Source organism: Mixophyes fleayi, chromosome 1 (genome assembly GCF_038048845.1).
Source record: "Mixophyes fleayi isolate aMixFle1 chromosome 1, aMixFle1.hap1, whole genome shotgun sequence".
In the NCBI taxonomy this organism is placed as follows: domain Eukaryota; kingdom Metazoa; phylum Chordata; class Amphibia; order Anura; family Limnodynastidae; genus Mixophyes; species Mixophyes fleayi.
In genome coordinates this window covers 420,644,026-420,660,542 of record NC_134402.1, presented here as the reverse complement: position 1 = coordinate 420,660,542, position 16,517 = coordinate 420,644,026, and the positions used below count along the sequence as shown (strand labels likewise).

Genomic DNA, 16,517 nt, shown 5'->3' with positions numbered 1-16,517 from the left:
TGCTTTATCGGCAGCGCGATATCTTGATATTGTAGCCCTATCCGGCCTGATTTTTTTCCCTGGCTTGCTTTCTTCCCCCTGTGCTGATGCCATTCTGCCAGATATGACATGTACTCTATGACTGCCTGTTCTCTGATAATTCTAGGGTTGATAGAACCACTCTGTGTCCTTTTGCTGCTGATTATTTCAGGGCACAGTTCTTCCTGCAGAGCTTCTTTATGCAAATCAGGCCTATATAGATGGCATTCTACTGTCTTTCTCTTTTCATATGCAGATGAGTATTGCAGCTGACTGCTTGGATAACCCATCGTATGCAAATATATCTGCTGCACCCTGGGAATGCTTATAATTGTACTTGTCCGTACAGTTTGACATTTGAGGTGCTTCAGGAATAGGCACCCATCCGCTTCCCTTCAGTTGTTGTCCCCAGCTGAAAGTTCATTTGTGCTGCATCAGGAGAATCTCCCCCACTTGACAGGCGTGTGCTTGACCAGTCGCCCTCCAGAGTCCTAGTCCAACTCATACTTACCTGGCAGGGGAGATACCATGATCACAAAGGTGGTTCTCCCAGGGTGAGGTTCATCCATTGCACTCCGGATGTGCTGACCCCTGCGATTTCCCCAAATGCGGGAAACTCGACTGCATAATTTGTGGTAGTGGGGGACTGCGTTCGCGCTCTCCCCTGATCATCTCTGGTAAAAGTCAGCTTTAGTTGTGTGACCTAGCCTTCTTGCAGAAAGCGCATGATCTAAATGCTTTATCGGCAGCGCGATATCTTGATATTGTAGCCCTATCCGGCCTGATTTTTTCCCTGGCTTGCTTTCTTCCCCCTGTGCTGATGCCATTCTGCCAGATATGACATGTACTCTATGACTGCCTGTTCTCTGATAATTCTAGGGTTGATAGAACCACTCTGTGTCCTTTTGCTGCTGATTATTTCAGGGCACAGTTCTTCCTGCAGAGCTTCTTTATGCAAATCAGGCCTATATAGATGGCATTCTACTGTCTTTCTCTTTTCATATGCAGATGAGTATTGCAGCTGACTGCTTGGATAACCCATCGTATGCAAATATATCTGCTGCACCCTGGGAATGCTTATAATTGTACTTGTCCGTACAGTTTGACATTTGAGGTGCTTCAGGAATAGGCACCCATCCGCTTCCCTTCAGTTGTTGTCCCCAGCTGAAAGTTCATTTGTGCTGCATCAGGAGAATCTCCCCCACTTGACAGGCGTGTGCTTGACCAGTCGCCCTCCAGAGTCCTAGTCCAACTCATACTTACCTGGCAGGGGAGATACCATGATCACAAAGGTGGTTCTCCCAGGGTGAGGTTCATCCATTGCACTCCGGATGTGCTGACCCCTGCGATTTCCCCAAATGCGGGAAACTCGACTGCATAATTTGTGGTAGTGGGGGACTGCGTTCGCGCTCTCCCCTGATCATCTCTGGTAAAAGTCAGCTTTAGTTGTGTGACCTAGCCTTCTTGCAGAAAGCGCATGATCTAAATGCTTTATCGGCAGCGCGATATCTTGATATTGTAGCCCTATCCGGCCTGATTTTTTCCCTGGCTTGCTTTCTTCCCCCTGTGCTGATGCCATTCTGCCAGATATGACATGTACTCTATGACTGCCTGTTCTCTGATAATTCTAGGGTTGATAGAACCACTCTGTGTCCTTTTGCTGCTGATTATTTCAGGGCACAGTTCTTCCTGCAGAGCTTCTTTATGCAAATCAGGCCTATATAGATGGCATTCTACTGTCTTTCTCTTTTCATACGCAGATGAGTATTGCAGCTGACTGCTTGGATAACCCATCGTATGCAAATATATCTGCTGCACCCTGGGAATGCTTATAATTGTACTTGTCCGTACAGTTTGACATTTGAGGTGCTTCAGGAATAGGCACCCATCCGCTTCCCTTCAGTTGTTGTCCCCAGCTGAAAGTTCATTTGTGCTGCATCAGGAGAATCTCCCCCACTTGACAGGCGTGTGCTTGACCAGTCGCCCTCCAGAGTCCTAGTCCAACTCATACTTACCTGGCAGGGGAGATACCATGATCACAAAGGTGGTTCTCCCAGGGTGAGGTTCATCCATTGCACTCCGGATGTGCTGACCCCTGCGATTTCCCCAAATGCGGGAAACTCGACTGCATAATTTGTGGTAGTGGGGGACTGCGTTTGCGCTCTCCCCTGATCATCTCTGGTAAAAGTCAGCTTTAGTTGTGTGACCTAGCCTTCTTGCAGAAAGCGCATGATCTAAATGCTTTATCGGCAGCGCGATATCTTGATATTGTAGCCCTATCCGGCCTGATTTTTTCCCTGGCTTGCTTTCTTCCCCCTGTGCTGATGCCATTCTGCCAGATATGACATGTACTCTATGACTGCCTGTTCTCTGATAATTCTAGGGTTGATAGAACCACTCTGTGTCCTTTTGCTGCTGATTATTTCAGGGCACAGTTCTTCCTGCAGAGCTTCTTTATGCAAATCAGGCCTATATAGATGGCATTCTACTGTCTTTCTCTTTTCATATGCAGATGAGTATTGCAGCTGACTGCTTGGATAACCCATCGTATGCAAATATATCTGCTGCACCCTGGGAATGCTTATAATTGTACTTGTCCGTACAGTTTGACATTTGAGGTGCTTCAGGAATAGGCACCCATCCGCTTCCTTCAGTTGTTGTCCCCAGCTGAAAGTTCATTTGTGCTGCATCAGGAGAATCTCCCCCACTTGACAGGCGTGTGCTTGACAGTCGCCCTCCAGAGTCCTAGTCCAACTCATACTTACCTGGCAGGGGAGATACCATGATCACAAAGGTGGTTCTCCAGGGTGAGGTTCATCCATTGCACTCCGGATGTGCTGACCCCTGCGATTTCCCCAAATGCGGGAAACTCGACTGCATAATTTTGTGGTAGTGGGGGACTGCGTTCGCGCTCTCCCCTGATCATCTCTGGTAAAAGTCAGCTTTAGTTGTGTGACCTAGCCTTCTTGCAGAAAGCGCATGATCTAAATGCTTTATCGGCAGCGCGATATCTTGATATTGTAGCCCTATCCGGCCTGATTTTTTCCCTGGCTTGCTTTCTTCCCCCTGTGCTGATGCCATTCTGCCAGATATGACATGTACTCTATGACTGCCTGTTCTCTGATAATTCTAGGGTTGATAGAACCACTCTGTGTCCTTTTGCTGCTGATTATTTCAGGGCACAGTTCTTCCTGCAGAGCTTCTTTATGCAAATCAGGCTATATAGATGGCATTCTACTGTCTTTCTCTTTTCATATGCAGATCAGTATTGCAGCTGACTGCTTGGATAACCCATCGTATGCAAATATATCTGCTGCACCCTGGGAATGCTTATAATTGTACTTGTCCGTACAGTTTGACATTTGAGGTGCTTCAGAATAGGCACCCATCCGCTTCCCTTCAGTTGTTGTCCCCAGCTGAAAGTTCATTTGTGCTGCATCAGGAGAATCTCCCCCACTTGACAGGCGTGTGCTTGACCAGTCGCCCTCCAGAGTCCTAGTCCAACTCATACTTACCTGGCAGGGGAGATACCATGATCACAAAGGTGGTTCTCCCAGGGTGAGGTTCATCCATTGCACTCCGGATGTGCTGACCCCTGCGATTTCCCCAAATGCGGGAAACTCGACTGCATAATTTGTGGTAGTGGGGGACTGCGTTCGCGCTCTCCCCTGATCATCTCTGGTAAAAGTCAGCTTTAGTTGTGTGACCTAGTCTTCTTGCAGAAAGCGCATGATCTAAATGCTTTATCGGCAGCGCGATATCTTGATATTGTAGCCCTATCGGCCTGATTTTTTCCCTGGCTTGCTTTCTTCCCCCTGTGCTGATGCCATTCTGCCAGATATGACATGTACTCTATGACTGCCTGTTCTCTGATAATTCTAGGGTTGATAGAACCACTCTGTGTCCTTTTGCTGCTGATTATTTCAGGGCACAGTTCTTCCTGCAGAGCTTCTTTATGCAAATCAGGCCTATATAGATGGCATTCTACTGTCTTTCTCTTTTCATATGCAGATGAGTATTGCAGCTGACTGCTTGGATAACCCATCGTATGCAAATATATCTGCTGCACCCTGGGAATGCTTATAATTGTACTTGTCCGTACAGTTTGACATTTGAGGTGCTTCAGGAATAGGCACCCATCCGCTTCCCTTCAGTTGTTGTCCCCCAGCTGAAAGTTCATTTGTGCTGCATCAGGAGAATCTCCCCCACTTGACAGGCGTGTGCTTGACCAGTCGCCCTCCAGAGTCCTAGTCCAACTCATACTTACCTGGCAGGGGAGATACCATGATCACAAAGGTGGTGCTCCCAGGGTGAGGTTCATCCATTGCACTCCGGATGTGCTGACCCCTGTGATTTCCCCCAAATGCGGGAAACTCGACTGCATAATTTGTGGTAGTGGGGGACTGCGTTCGCGCTCTCCCCTGATCATCTCTGGTAAAAAGTCAGCTTTAGTTGTGTGACCTAGCCTTCTTGCAGAAAGCGCATGATCTAAATGCTTTATCGGCAGCGCGATATCTTGATATTGTAGCCCTATCCGGCCTGATTTTTTCCCTGGCTTGCTTTCTTCCCCCTGTGCTGATGCCATTCTGCCAGATATGACATGTACTCTATGACTGCCTGTTCTCTGATAATTCTAGGTTGATAGAACCACTCTGTGTCCTTTTGCTGCTGAATATTTCAGGGCACAGTTCTTCCTGCAGAGCTTCTTTATGCAAATCAGGCCTATATAGATGGCATTCTACTGTCTTTCTCTTTCATACGCAGATGAGTATTGCAGCTGACTGCTTGGATAACCCATCGTATGCAAATATATCTGCTGCACCCTGGGAATGCTTATAATTGTACTTGTCCGTACAGTTTGACATTTGAGGTGCTACAGGAATAGGCACCCATCCGCTTCCCTTCAGTTGTTGTCCCCAGCTGAAAGTTCATTTGTGCTGCATCAGGAGAATCTCCCCCACTTGACAGGCGTGTGCTTGACCAGTCGCCCTCCAGAGTCCTAGTCCAACTCATACTTACCTGGCAGGGGAGATACCATGATCACAAAGGTGGTTCTCCCAGGGTGAGGTTCATCCATTGCACTCCGGATGTGCTGACCCCTGCGATTTCCCCAAATGCGGGAAACTCGACTGCATAATTTGTGGTAGTGGGGGACTGCGTTCGCGCTCTCCCCTGATCATCTCTGGTAAAAGTCAGCTTTAGTTGTGTGACCTAGCCTTCTTGCAGAAAGCGCATGATCTAAATGCTTTATCGGCAGCGCGATATCTTGATATTGTAGCCCTATCCGGCCTGATTTTTTCCCTGGCTTGCTTTCTTCCCCCTGTGCTGATGCCATTCTGCCAGATATGACATGTACTCTATGACTGCCTGTTCTCTGATAATTCTAGGGTTGATAGAACCACTCTGTGTCCTTTTGCTGCTGATTATTTCAGGGCACAGTTCTTCCTGCAGAGCTTCTTTATGCAAATCAGGCCTATATAGATGGCATTCTACTGTCTTTCTCTTTTCATATGCAGATGAGTATTGCAGCTGACTGCTTGGATAACCCATCGTATGCAAATATATCTGCTGCACCCTGGGAATGCTTATAATTGTACTTGTCCGTACAGTTTGACATTTGAGGTGCTTCAGGAATAGGCACCCATCCGCTTCCCTTCAGTTGTTGTCCCCAGCTGAAAGTTCATTTGTGCTGCATCAGGAGAATCTCCCCCACTTGACAGGCGTGTGCTTGACCAGTCGCCCTCCAGAGTCCTAGTCCAACTCATACTTACCTGGTAGGGGAGATACCATGATCACAAAGGTGGTTCTCCCAGAGTGAGGTTCATCCATTGCACTCCGGATGTGCTGACCCCTGCGATTTCCCCAAATGCGGGAAACTCGACTGCATAATTTGTGGTAGTGGGGGACTGCGTTCGCGCTCTCCCCTGATCATCTCTGGTAAAAGTCAGCTTTAGTTGTGTGACCTAGCCTTCTTGCAGAAAGCGCATGATCTAAATGCTTTATCGGCAGCGCGATATCTTGATATTGTAGCCCTATCCGGCCTGATTTTTTCCCTGGCTTGCTTTCTTCCCCCTGTGCTGATGCCATTCTGCCAGATATGACATGTACTCTATGACTGCCTGTTCTCTGATAATTCTAGGGTTGATAGAACCACTCTGTGTCCTTTTGCTGCTGATTATTTCAGGGCACAGTTCTTCCTGCAGAGCTTCTTTATGCAAATCAGGCCTATATAGATGGCATTCTACTGTCTTTCTCTTTTCATATGCAGATGAGTATTGCAGCTGACTGCTTGGATAACCCATCGTATGCAAATATATCTGCTGCACCCTGGGAATGCTTATAATTGTACTTGTCCGTACAGTTTGACATTTGAGGTGCTTCAGGAATAGGCACCCATCCGCTTCCCTTCAGTTGTTGTCCCCAGCTGAAAGTTCATTTGTGCTGCATCAGGAGAATCTCCCCCACTTGACAGGCGTGTGCTTGACCAGTCGCCCTCCAGAGTCCTAGTCCAACTCATACTTACCTGGCAGGGGAGATACCATGATCACAAAGGTGGTTCTCCCAGGGTGAGGTTCATCCATTGCACTCCGGATGTGCTGACCCCTGCGATTTCCCCAAATGCGGGAAACTCGACTGCATAATTTGTGGTAGTGGGGGACTGCGTTCGCGCTCTCCCCTGATCATCTCTGGTAAAAGTCAGCTTTAGTTGTGTGACCTAGCCTTCTTGCAGAAAGCGCATGATCTAAATGCTTTATCGGCAGCGCGATATCTTGATATTGTAGCCCTATCCGGCCTGATTTTTTCCCTGGCTTGCTTTCTTCCCCCTGTGCTGATGCCATTCTGCCAGATATGACATGTACTCTATGACTGCCTGTTCTCTGATAATTCTAGGCTTGATAGAACCACTCTGTGTCCTTTTGCTGCTGATTATTTCAGGGCACAGTTCTTCCTGCAGAGCTTCTTTATGCAAATCAGGCCTATATAGATGGCATTCTACTGTCTTTCTCTTTTCATATGCAGATGAGTATTGCAGCTGACTGCTTGGATAACCCATCGTATGCAAATATATCTGCTGCACCCTGGGAATGCTTATAATTGTACTTGTCCGTACAGTTTGACATTTGAGGTGCTTCAGGAATAGGCACCCATCCGCTTCCCTTCAGTTGTTGTCCCCAGCTGAAAGTTCATTTGTGCTGCATCAGGAGAATCTCCCCCACTTGACAGGCGTGTGCTTGACCAGTCGCCCTCCAGAGTCCTAATCCAACTCATACTTACCTGGCAGGGGAGATACCATGATCACAAAGGTGGTTCTCCCAGGGTGAGGTTCATCCATTGCACTCCGGATGTGCTGACCCCTGCGATTTCCCCAAATGCGGGAAACTTGACTGCATAATTTGTGGTAGTGGGGGACTGCGTTCGCGCTCTCCCCTGATCATCTCTGGTAAAAGTCAGCTTTAGTTGTGTGACCTAGCCTTCTTGCAGAAAGCGCATGATCTAAATGCTTTATCGGCAGCGCGATATCTTGATATTGTAGCCCTATCCGGCCTGATTTTTTCCCTGGCTTGCTTTCTTCCCCCTGTGCTGATGCCATTCTGCCAGATATGACATGTACTCTATGACTGCCTGTTCTCTGATAATTCTAGGGTTGATAGAACCACTCTGTGTCCTTTTGCTGCTGATTATTTCAGGGCACAGTTCTTCCTGCAGAGCTTCTTTATGCAAATCAGGCCTATATAGATGGCATTCTACTGTCTTTCTCTTTTCATATGCAGATGAGTATTGCAGCTGACTGCTTGGATAACCCATCGTATGCAAATATATCTGCTGCACCCTGGGAATGCTTATAATTGTACTTGTCCGTACAGTTTGACATTTGAGGTGCTTCAGGAATAGGCACCCATCCGCTTCCCTTCAGTTGTTGTCCCCAGCTGAAAGTTCATTTGTGCTGCATCAGGAGAATCTCCCCCACTTGACAGGCGTGTGCTTGACCAGTCGCCCTCCAGAGTCCTAGTCCAACTCATACTTACCTGGCAGGGGAGATACCATGATCACAAAGGTGGTTCTCCCAGGGTGAGGTTCATCCATTGCACTCCGGATGTGCTGACCCCTGCGATTTCCCCAAATGCGGGAAACTCGACTGCATAATTTGTGGTAGTGGGGGACTGCGTTCGCGCTCTCCCCTGATCATCTCTGGTAAAAGTCAGCTTTAGTTGTGTGACCTAGCCTTCTTGCAGAAAGCGCATGATCTAAATGCTTTATCGGCAGCGCGATATCTTGATATTGTAGCCCTATCCGGCCTGATTTTTTCCCTGGCTTGCTTTCTTCCCCCTGTGCTGATGCCATTCTGCCAGATATGACATGTACTCTATGACTGCCTGTTCTCTGATAATTCTAGGGTTGATAGAACCACTCTGTGTCCTTTTGCTGCTGATTATTTCAGGGCACAGTTCTTCCTGCAGAGCTTCTTTATGCAAATCAGGCCTATATAGATGGCATTCTACTGTCTTTCTCTTTTCATATGCAGATGAGTATTGCAGCTGACTGCTTGGATAACCCATCGTATGCAAATATATCTGCTGCACCCTGGGAATGCTTATAATTGTACTTGTCCGTACAGTTTGACATTTGAGGTGCTTCAGGAATAGGCACCCATCCGCTTCCCTTCAGTTGTTGTCCCCAGCTGAAAGTTCATTTGTGCTGCATCAGGAGAATCTCCCCCACTTGACAGGCGTGTGCTTGACCAGTCGCCCTCCAGAGTCCTAGTCCAACTCATACTTACCTGGCAGGGGAGATACCATGATCACAAAGGTGGTTCTCCCAGGGTGAGGTTCATCCATTGCACTCCGGATGTGCTGACCCCTGCGATTTCCCCAAATGCGGGAAACTCGACTGCATAATTTGTGGTAGTGGGGGACTGCGTTCGCGCTCTCCCCTGATCATCTCTGGTAAAAGTCAGCTTTAGTTGTGTGACCTAGCCTTCTTGCAGAAAGCGCATGATCTAAATGCTTTATCGGCAGTGCGATATCTTGATATTGTAGCCCTATCCGGCCTGATTTTTTCCCTGGCTTGCTTTCTTCCCCCTGTGCTGATGCCATTCTGCCAGATATGACATGTACTCTATGACTGCCTGTTCTCTGATAATTCTAGGGTTGATAGAACCACTCTGTGTCCTTTTGCTGCTGATTATTTCAGGGCACAGTTCTTCCTGCAGAGCTTCTTTATGCAAATCAGGCCTATATAGATGGCATTCTACTGTCTTTCTCTTTTCATATGCAGATGAGTATTGCAGCTGACTGCTTGGATAACCCATCGTATGCAAATATATCTGCTGCACCCTGGGAATGCTTATAATTGTACTTGTCCGTACAGTTTGACATTTGAGGTGCTTCAGGAATAGGCACCCATCCGCTTCCCTTCAGTTGTTGTCCCCAGCTGAAAGTTCATTTGTGCTGCATCAGGAGAATCTCCCCCACTTGACAGGCGTGTGCTTGACCAGTCGCCCTCCAGAGTCCTAGTCCAACTCATACTTACCTGGCAGGGGAGATACCATGATCACAAAGGTGGTTCTCCCAGGGTGAGGTTCATCCATTGCACTCCGGATGTGCTGACCCCTGCGATTTCCCCAAATGCGGGAAACTCGACTGCATAATTTGTGGTAGTGGGGGACTGCGTTCGCGCTCTCCCCTGATCATCTCTGGTAAAAGTCAGCTTTAGTTGTGTGACCTAGCCTTCTTGCAGAAAGTGCATGATCTAAATGCTTTATCGGCAGCGCGATATCTTGATATTGTAGCCCTATCCGGCCTGATTTTTTCCCTGGCTTGCTTTCTTCCCCCTGTGCTGATGCCATTCTGCCAGATATGACATGTACTCTATGACTGCCTGTTCTCTGATAATTCTAGGGTTGATAGAACCACTCTGTGTCCTTTTGCTGCTGATTATTTCAGGGCACAGTTCTTCCTGCAGAGCTTCTTTATGCAAATCAGGCCTATATAGATGGCATTCTACTGTCTTTCTCTTTTCATATGCAGATGAGTATTGCAGCTGACTGCTTGGATAACCCATCGTATGCAAATATATCTGCTGCACCCTGGGAATGCTTATAATTGTACTTGTCCGTACAGTTTGACATTTGAGGTGCTTCAGGAATAGGCACCCATCCGCTTCCCTTCAGTTGTTGTCCCCAGCTGAAAGTTCATTTGTGCTGCATCAGGAGAATCTCCCCCACTTGACAGGCGTGTGCTTGACCAGTCGCCCTCCAGAGTCCTAGTCCAACTCATACTTACCTGGCAGGAGAGATACCATGATCACAAAGGTGGTTCTCCCAGGGTGAGGTTCATCCATTGCACTCCGGATGTGCTGACCCCTGCGATTTCCCCAAATGCGGGAAACTTGACTGCATAATTTGTGGTAGTGGGGGACTGCGTTCGCGCTCTCCCCTGATCATCTCTGGTAAAAGTCAGCTTTAGTTGTGTGACCTAGCCTTCTTGCAGAAAGCGCATGATCTAAATGCTTTATCGGCAGCGCGATATCTTGATATTGTAGCCCTATGCGGCCTGATTTTTTCCCTGGCTTGCTTTCTTCCCCCTGTGCTGATGCCATTCTGCCAGATATGACATGTACTCTATGACTGCCTGTTCTCTGATAATTCTAGGGTTGATAGAACCACTCTGTGTCCTTTTGCTGCTGATTATTTCAGGGCACAGTTCTTCCTGCAGAGCTTCTTTATGCAAATCAGGCCTATATAGATGGCATTCTACTGTCTTTCTCTTTTCATATGCAGATGAGTATTGCAGCTGACTGCTTGGATAACCCATCGTATGCAAATATATCTGCTGCACCCTGGGAATGCTTATAATTGTACTTGTCCGTACAGTTTGACATTTGAGGTGCTTCAGGAATAGGCACCCATCCGCTTCCCTTCAGTTGTTGTCCCCAGCTGAAAGTTCATTTGTGCTGCATCAGGAGAATCTCCCCCACTTGACAGGCGTGTGCTTGACCAGTCGCCCTCCAGAGTCCTAGTCCAACTCATACTTACCTGGCAGGGGAGATACCATGATCACAAAGGTGGTTCTCCCAGGGTGAGGTTCATCCATTGCACTCCGGATGTGCTGACCCCTGCGATTTCCCCAAATGCGGGAAACTCGACTGCATAATTTGTGGTAGTGGGGGACTGCGTTCGCGCTCTCCCCTGATCATCTCTGGTAAAAGTCAGCTTTAGTTGTGTGACCTAGCCTTCTTGCAGAAAGTGCATGATCTAAATGCTTTATCGGCAGCGCGATATCTTGATATTGTAGCCCTATCCGGCCTGATTTTTTCCCTGGCTTGCTTTCTTCCCCCTGTGCTGATGCCATTCTGCCAGATATGACATGTACTCTATGACTGCCTGTTCTCTGATAATTCTAGGGTTGATAGAACCACTCTGTGTCCTTTTGCTGCTGATTATTTCAGGGCACAGTTCTTCCTGCAGAGCTTCTTTATGCAAATCAGGCCTATATAGATGGCATTCTACTGTCTTTCTCTTTTCATATGCAGATGAGTATTGCAGCTGACTGCTTGGATAACCCATCGTATGCAAATATATCTGCTGCACCCTGGGAATGCTTATAATTGTACTTGTCCGTACAGTTTGACATTTGAGGTGCTTCAGGAATAGGCACCCATCCGCTTCCCTTCAGTTGTTGTCCCCAGCTGAAAGTTCATTTGTGCTGCATCAGGAGAATCTCCCCCACTTGACAGGCGTGTGCTTGACCAGTCGCCCTCCAGAGTCCTAGTCCAACTCATACTTACCTGGCAGGAGAGATACCATGATCACAAAGGTGGTTCTCCCAGGGTGAGGTTCATCCATTGCACTCCGGATGTGCTGACCCCTGCGATTTCCCCAAATGCGGGAAACTTGACTGCATAATTTGTGGTAGTGGGGGACTGCGTTCGCGCTCTCCCCTGATCATCTCTGGTAAAAGTCAGCTTTAGTTGTGTGACCTAGCCTTCTTGCAGAAAGCGCATGATCTAAATGCTTTATCGGCAGCGCGATATCTTGATATTGTAGCCCTATGCGGCCTGATTTTTTCCCTGGCTTGCTTTCTTCCCCCTGTGCTGATGCCATTCTGCCAGATATGACATGTACTCTATGACTGCCTGTTCTCTGATAATTCTAGGGTTGATAGAACCACTCTGTGTCCTTTTGCTGCTGATTATTTCAGGGCACAGTTCTTCCTGCAGAGCTTCTTTATGCAAATCAGGCCTATATAGATGGCATTCTACTGTCTTTCTCTTTTCATATGCAGATGAGTATTGCAGCTGACTGCTTGGATAACCCATCGTATGCAAATATATCTGCTGCACCCTGGGAATGCTTATAATTGTACTTGTCCGTACAGTTTGACATTTGAGGTGCTTCAGGAATAGGCACCCATCCGCTTCCCTTCAGTTGTTGTCCCCAGCTGAAAGTTCATTTGTGCTGCATCAGGAGAATCTCCCCCACTTGACAGGCGTGTGCTTGACCAGTCGCCCTCCAGAGTCCTAGTCCAACTCATACTTACCTGGCAGGGGAGATACCATGATCACAAAGGTGGTTCTCCCAGGGTGAGGTTCATCCATTGCACTCCGGATGTGCTGACCCCTGCGATTTCCCCAAATGCGGGAAACTCGACTGCATAATTTGTGGTAGTGGGGGACTGCGTTCGCGCTCTCCCCTGATCATCTCTGGTAAAAGTCAGCTTTAGTTGTGTGACCTAGCCTTCTTGCAGAAAGCGCATGATCTAAATGCTTTATCGGCAGCGCGATATCTTGATATTGTAGCCCTATCCGGCCTGATTTTTTCCCTGGCTTGCTTTCTTCCCCCTGTGCTGATGCCATTCTGCCAGATATGACATGTACTCTATGACTGCCTGTTCTCTGATAATTCTAGGGTTGATAGAACCACTCTGTGTCCTTTTGCTGCTGATTATTTCAGGGCACAGTTCTTCCTGCAGAGCTTCTTTATGCAAATCAGGCCTATATAGATGGCATTCTACTGTCTTTCTCTTTTCATATGCAGATGAGTATTGCAGCTGACTGCTTGGATAACCCATCGTATGCAAATATATCTGCTGCACCCTGGGAATGCTTATAATTGTACTTGTCCGTACAGTTTGACATTTGAGGTGCTTCAGGAATAGGCACCCATCCGCTTCCCTTCAGTTGTTGTCCCCAGCTGAAAGTTCATTTGTGCTGCATCAGGAGAATCTCCCCCACTTGACAGGCGTGTGCTTGACCAGTCGCCCTCCAGAGTCCTAGTCCAACTCATACTTACCTGGCAGGGGAGATACCATGATCACAAAGGTGGTTCTCCCAGGGTGAGGTTCATCCATTGCACTCCGGATGTGCTGACCCCTGCGATTTCCCCAAATGCGGGAAACTCGACTGCATAATTTGTGGTAGTGGGGGACTGCGTTCGCGCTCTCCCCTGATCATCTCTGGTAAAAGTCAGCTTTAGTTGTGTGACCTAGCCTTCTTGCAGAAAGCGCATGATCTAAATGCTTTATCGGCAGCGCGATATCTTGATATTGTAGCCCTATCCGGCCTGATTTTTTCCCTGGCTTGCTTTCTTCCCCCTGTGCTGATGCCATTCTGCCAGATATGACATGTACTCTATGACTGCCTGTTCTCTGATAATTCTAGGGTTGATAGAACCACTCTGTGTCCTTTTGCTGCTGATTATTTCAGGGCACAGTTCTTCCTGCAGAGCTTCTTTATGCAAATCAGGCCTATATAGATGGCATTCTACTGTCTTTCTCTTTTCATATGCAGATGAGTATTGCAGCTGACTGCTTGGATAACCCATCGTATGCAAATATATCTGCTGCACCCTGGGAATGCTTATAATTGTACTTGTCCGTACAGTTTGACATTTGAGGTGCTTCAGGAATAGGCACCCATCCGCTTCCCTTCAGTTGTTGTCCCCAGCTGAAAGTTCATTTGTGCTGCATCAGGAGAATCTCCCCCACTTGACAGGCGTGTGCTTGACCAGTCGCCCTCCAGAGTCCTAGTCCAACTCATACTTACCTGGCAGGGGAGATACCATGATCACAAAGGTGGTTCTCCCAGGGTGAGGTTCATCCATTGCACTCCGGATGTGCTGACCCCTGCGATTTCCCCAAATGCGGGAAACTCGACTGCATAATTTGTGGTAGTGGGGGACTGCGTTCGCGCTCTCCCCTGATCATCTCTGGTAAAAGTCAGCTTTAGTTGTGTGACCTAGCCTTCTTGCAGAAAGCGCATGATCTAAATGCTTTATCGGCAGCGCGATATCTTGATATTGTAGCCCTATCCGGCCTGATTTTTTCCCTGGCTTGCTTTCTTCCCCCTGTGCTGATGCCATTCTGCCAGATATGATATGTACTCTATGACTGCCTGTTCTCTGATAATTCTAGGGTTGATAGAACCACTCTGTGTCCTTTTGCTGCTGATTATTTCAGGGCACAGTTCTTCCTGCAGAGCTTCTTTATGCAAATCAGGCCTATATAGATGGCATTCTACTGTCTTTCTCTTTTCATATGCAGATGAGTATTGCAGCTGACTGCTTGGATAACCCATCGTATGCAAATATATCTGCTGCACCCTGGGAATGCTTATAATTGTACTTGTCCGTACAGTTTGACATTTGAGGTGCTTCAGGAATAGGCACCCATCCGCTTCCCTTCAGTTGTTGTCCCCAGCTGAAAGTTCATTTGTGCTGCATCAGGAGAATCTCCCCCACTTGACAGGCGTGTGCTTGACCAGTCGCCCTCCAGAGTCCTAGTCCAACTCATACTTACCTGGCAGGGGAGATACCATGATCACAAAGGTGGTTCTCCCAGGGTGAGGTTCATCCATTGCACTCCGGATGTGCTGACCCCTGCGATTTCCCCAAATGCGGGAAACTCGACTGCATAATTTGTGGTAGTGGGGGACTGCGTTCGCGCTCTCCCCTGATCATCTCTGGTAAAAGTCAGCTTTAGTTGTGTGACCTAGCCTTCTTGCAGAAAGCGCATGATCTAAATGCTTTATCGGCAGTGCGATATCTTGATATTGTAGCCCTATCCGGCCTGATTTTTTCCCTGGCTTGCTTTCTTCCCCCTGTGCTGATGCCATTCTGCCAGATATGACATGTACTCTATGACTGCCTGTTCTCTGATAATTCTAGGGTTGATAGAACCACTCTGTGTCCTTTTGCTGCTGATTATTTCAGGGCACAGTTCTTCCTGCAGAGCTTCTTTATGCAAATCAGGCCTATATAGATGGCATTCTACTGTCTTTCTCTTTTCATATGCAGATGAGTATTGCAGCTGACTGCTTGGATAACCCATCGTATGCAAATATATCTGCTGCACCCTGGGAATGCTTATAATTGTACTTGTCCGTACAGTTTGACATTTGAGGTGCTTCAGGAATAGGCACCCATCCGCTTCCCTTCAGTTGTTGTCCCCAGCTGAAAGTTCATTTGTGCTGCATCAGGAGAATCTCCCCCACTTGACAGGCGTGTGCTTGACCAGTCGCCCTCCAGAGTCCTAGTCCAACTCATACTTACCTGGCAGGGGAGATACCATGATCACAAAGGTGGTTCTCCCAGGGTGAGGTTCATCCATTGCACTCCGGATGTGCTGACCCCTGCGATTTCCCCAAATGCGGGAAACTCGACTGCATAATTTGTGGTAGTGGGGGACTGCGTTCGCGCTCTCCCCTGATCATCTCTGGTAAAAGTCAGCTTTAGTTGTGTGACCTAGCCTTCTTGCAGAAAGTGCATGATCTAAATGCTTTATCGGCAGCGCGATATCTTGATATTGTAGCCCTATCCGGCCTGATTTTTTCCCTGGCTTGCTTTCTTCCCCCTGTGCTGATGCCATTCTGCCAGATATGACATGTACTCTATGACTGCCTGTTCTCTGATAATTCTAGGGTTGATAGAACCACTCTGTGTCCTTTTGCTGCTGATTATTTCAGGGCACAGTTCTTCCTGCAGAGCTTCTTTATGCAAATCAGGCCTATATAGATGGCATTCTACTGTCTTTCTCTTTTCATATGCAGATGAGTATTGCAGCTGACTGCTTGGATAACCCATCGTATGCAAATATATCTGCTGCACCCTGGGAATGCTTATAATTGTACTTGTCCGTACAGTTTGACATTTGAGGTGCTTCAGGAATAGGCACCCATCCGCTTCCCTTCAGTTGTTGTCCCCAGCTGAAAGTTCATTTGTGCTGCATCAGGAGAATCTCCCCCACTTGACAGGCGTGTGCTTGACCAGTCGCCCTCCAGAGTCCTAGTCCAACTCATACTTACCTGGCAGGAGAGATACCATGATCACAAAGGTGGTTCTCCCAGGGTGAGGTTCATCCATTGCACTCCGGATGTGCTGACCCCTGCGATTTCCCCAAATGCGGGAAACTTGACTGCATAATTTGTGGTAGTGGGGGACTGCGTTCGCGCTCTCCCCTGATCATCTCTGGTAAAAGTCAGCTTTAGTTGTGTGACCTAGCCTT

At 47.8% G+C, this 16,517-nt stretch overlaps 22 non-coding genes across 22 annotated transcripts; all 22 read left to right on the top strand.

Annotated features, from left to right (window-relative positions):
- The first annotated feature begins 521 nt into the window (after positions 1 to 521).
- Positions 522 to 685, top strand: LOC142137069 (U1 spliceosomal RNA). Its single transcript, XR_012687733.1, has one exon. It is a non-coding gene; the product is annotated as a U1 spliceosomal RNA (small nuclear RNA).
- A 588-nt stretch (positions 686 to 1,273) lies between these two features.
- LOC142137068 (U1 spliceosomal RNA) lies at positions 1,274 to 1,437 on the top strand. Its single transcript, XR_012687732.1, has one exon. It is a non-coding gene; the product is annotated as a U1 spliceosomal RNA (small nuclear RNA).
- A 588-nt stretch (positions 1,438 to 2,025) lies between these two features.
- Positions 2,026 to 2,189, top strand: LOC142137117 (U1 spliceosomal RNA). Its single transcript, XR_012687780.1, has one exon. It is a non-coding gene; the product is annotated as a U1 spliceosomal RNA (small nuclear RNA).
- Positions 2,190 to 2,775: 586 nt separating this feature from the next.
- LOC142137171 (U1 spliceosomal RNA) lies at positions 2,776 to 2,939 on the top strand. The gene has a single exon (XR_012687832.1). It is a non-coding gene; the product is annotated as a U1 spliceosomal RNA (small nuclear RNA).
- Positions 2,940 to 3,525: 586 nt separating this feature from the next.
- Positions 3,526 to 3,689, top strand: LOC142137066 (U1 spliceosomal RNA). Its single transcript, XR_012687731.1, has one exon. It is a non-coding gene; the product is annotated as a U1 spliceosomal RNA (small nuclear RNA).
- Positions 3,690 to 4,277: 588 nt separating this feature from the next.
- Positions 4,278 to 4,442, top strand: LOC142137163 (U1 spliceosomal RNA). Its single transcript, XR_012687825.1, has one exon. It is a non-coding gene; the product is annotated as a U1 spliceosomal RNA (small nuclear RNA).
- Positions 4,443 to 5,029: 587 nt separating this feature from the next.
- LOC142137065 (U1 spliceosomal RNA) lies at positions 5,030 to 5,193 on the top strand. The gene has a single exon (XR_012687730.1). It is a non-coding gene; the product is annotated as a U1 spliceosomal RNA (small nuclear RNA).
- Positions 5,194 to 5,781: 588 nt separating this feature from the next.
- On the top strand, positions 5,782 to 5,945 carry LOC142137162 (U1 spliceosomal RNA). Its single transcript, XR_012687824.1, has one exon. It is a non-coding gene; the product is annotated as a U1 spliceosomal RNA (small nuclear RNA).
- Positions 5,946 to 6,533: 588 nt separating this feature from the next.
- Positions 6,534 to 6,697, top strand: LOC142137064 (U1 spliceosomal RNA). The gene has a single exon (XR_012687729.1). It is a non-coding gene; the product is annotated as a U1 spliceosomal RNA (small nuclear RNA).
- A 588-nt stretch (positions 6,698 to 7,285) lies between these two features.
- Positions 7,286 to 7,449, top strand: LOC142137140 (U1 spliceosomal RNA). The gene has a single exon (XR_012687803.1). It is a non-coding gene; the product is annotated as a U1 spliceosomal RNA (small nuclear RNA).
- A 588-nt stretch (positions 7,450 to 8,037) lies between these two features.
- On the top strand, positions 8,038 to 8,201 carry LOC142137063 (U1 spliceosomal RNA). The gene has a single exon (XR_012687728.1). It is a non-coding gene; the product is annotated as a U1 spliceosomal RNA (small nuclear RNA).
- Positions 8,202 to 8,789: 588 nt separating this feature from the next.
- Positions 8,790 to 8,953, top strand: LOC142137062 (U1 spliceosomal RNA). The gene has a single exon (XR_012687727.1). It is a non-coding gene; the product is annotated as a U1 spliceosomal RNA (small nuclear RNA).
- Positions 8,954 to 9,541: 588 nt separating this feature from the next.
- On the top strand, positions 9,542 to 9,705 carry LOC142137061 (U1 spliceosomal RNA). The gene has a single exon (XR_012687726.1). It is a non-coding gene; the product is annotated as a U1 spliceosomal RNA (small nuclear RNA).
- Positions 9,706 to 10,293: 588 nt separating this feature from the next.
- LOC142137167 (U1 spliceosomal RNA) lies at positions 10,294 to 10,457 on the top strand. The gene has a single exon (XR_012687828.1). It is a non-coding gene; the product is annotated as a U1 spliceosomal RNA (small nuclear RNA).
- Positions 10,458 to 11,045: 588 nt separating this feature from the next.
- Positions 11,046 to 11,209, top strand: LOC142137060 (U1 spliceosomal RNA). The gene has a single exon (XR_012687724.1). It is a non-coding gene; the product is annotated as a U1 spliceosomal RNA (small nuclear RNA).
- A 588-nt stretch (positions 11,210 to 11,797) lies between these two features.
- LOC142137166 (U1 spliceosomal RNA) lies at positions 11,798 to 11,961 on the top strand. Its single transcript, XR_012687827.1, has one exon. It is a non-coding gene; the product is annotated as a U1 spliceosomal RNA (small nuclear RNA).
- Positions 11,962 to 12,549: 588 nt separating this feature from the next.
- LOC142137059 (U1 spliceosomal RNA) lies at positions 12,550 to 12,713 on the top strand. Its single transcript, XR_012687723.1, has one exon. It is a non-coding gene; the product is annotated as a U1 spliceosomal RNA (small nuclear RNA).
- A 588-nt stretch (positions 12,714 to 13,301) lies between these two features.
- LOC142137057 (U1 spliceosomal RNA) lies at positions 13,302 to 13,465 on the top strand. Its single transcript, XR_012687721.1, has one exon. It is a non-coding gene; the product is annotated as a U1 spliceosomal RNA (small nuclear RNA).
- Positions 13,466 to 14,053: 588 nt separating this feature from the next.
- Positions 14,054 to 14,217, top strand: LOC142137055 (U1 spliceosomal RNA). Its single transcript, XR_012687720.1, has one exon. It is a non-coding gene; the product is annotated as a U1 spliceosomal RNA (small nuclear RNA).
- Positions 14,218 to 14,805: 588 nt separating this feature from the next.
- LOC142137054 (U1 spliceosomal RNA) lies at positions 14,806 to 14,969 on the top strand. The gene has a single exon (XR_012687719.1). It is a non-coding gene; the product is annotated as a U1 spliceosomal RNA (small nuclear RNA).
- Positions 14,970 to 15,557: 588 nt separating this feature from the next.
- On the top strand, positions 15,558 to 15,721 carry LOC142137053 (U1 spliceosomal RNA). The gene has a single exon (XR_012687718.1). It is a non-coding gene; the product is annotated as a U1 spliceosomal RNA (small nuclear RNA).
- Positions 15,722 to 16,309: 588 nt separating this feature from the next.
- On the top strand, positions 16,310 to 16,473 carry LOC142137164 (U1 spliceosomal RNA). Its single transcript, XR_012687826.1, has one exon. It is a non-coding gene; the product is annotated as a U1 spliceosomal RNA (small nuclear RNA).
- Positions 16,474 to 16,517: the final 44 nt, after the last annotated feature.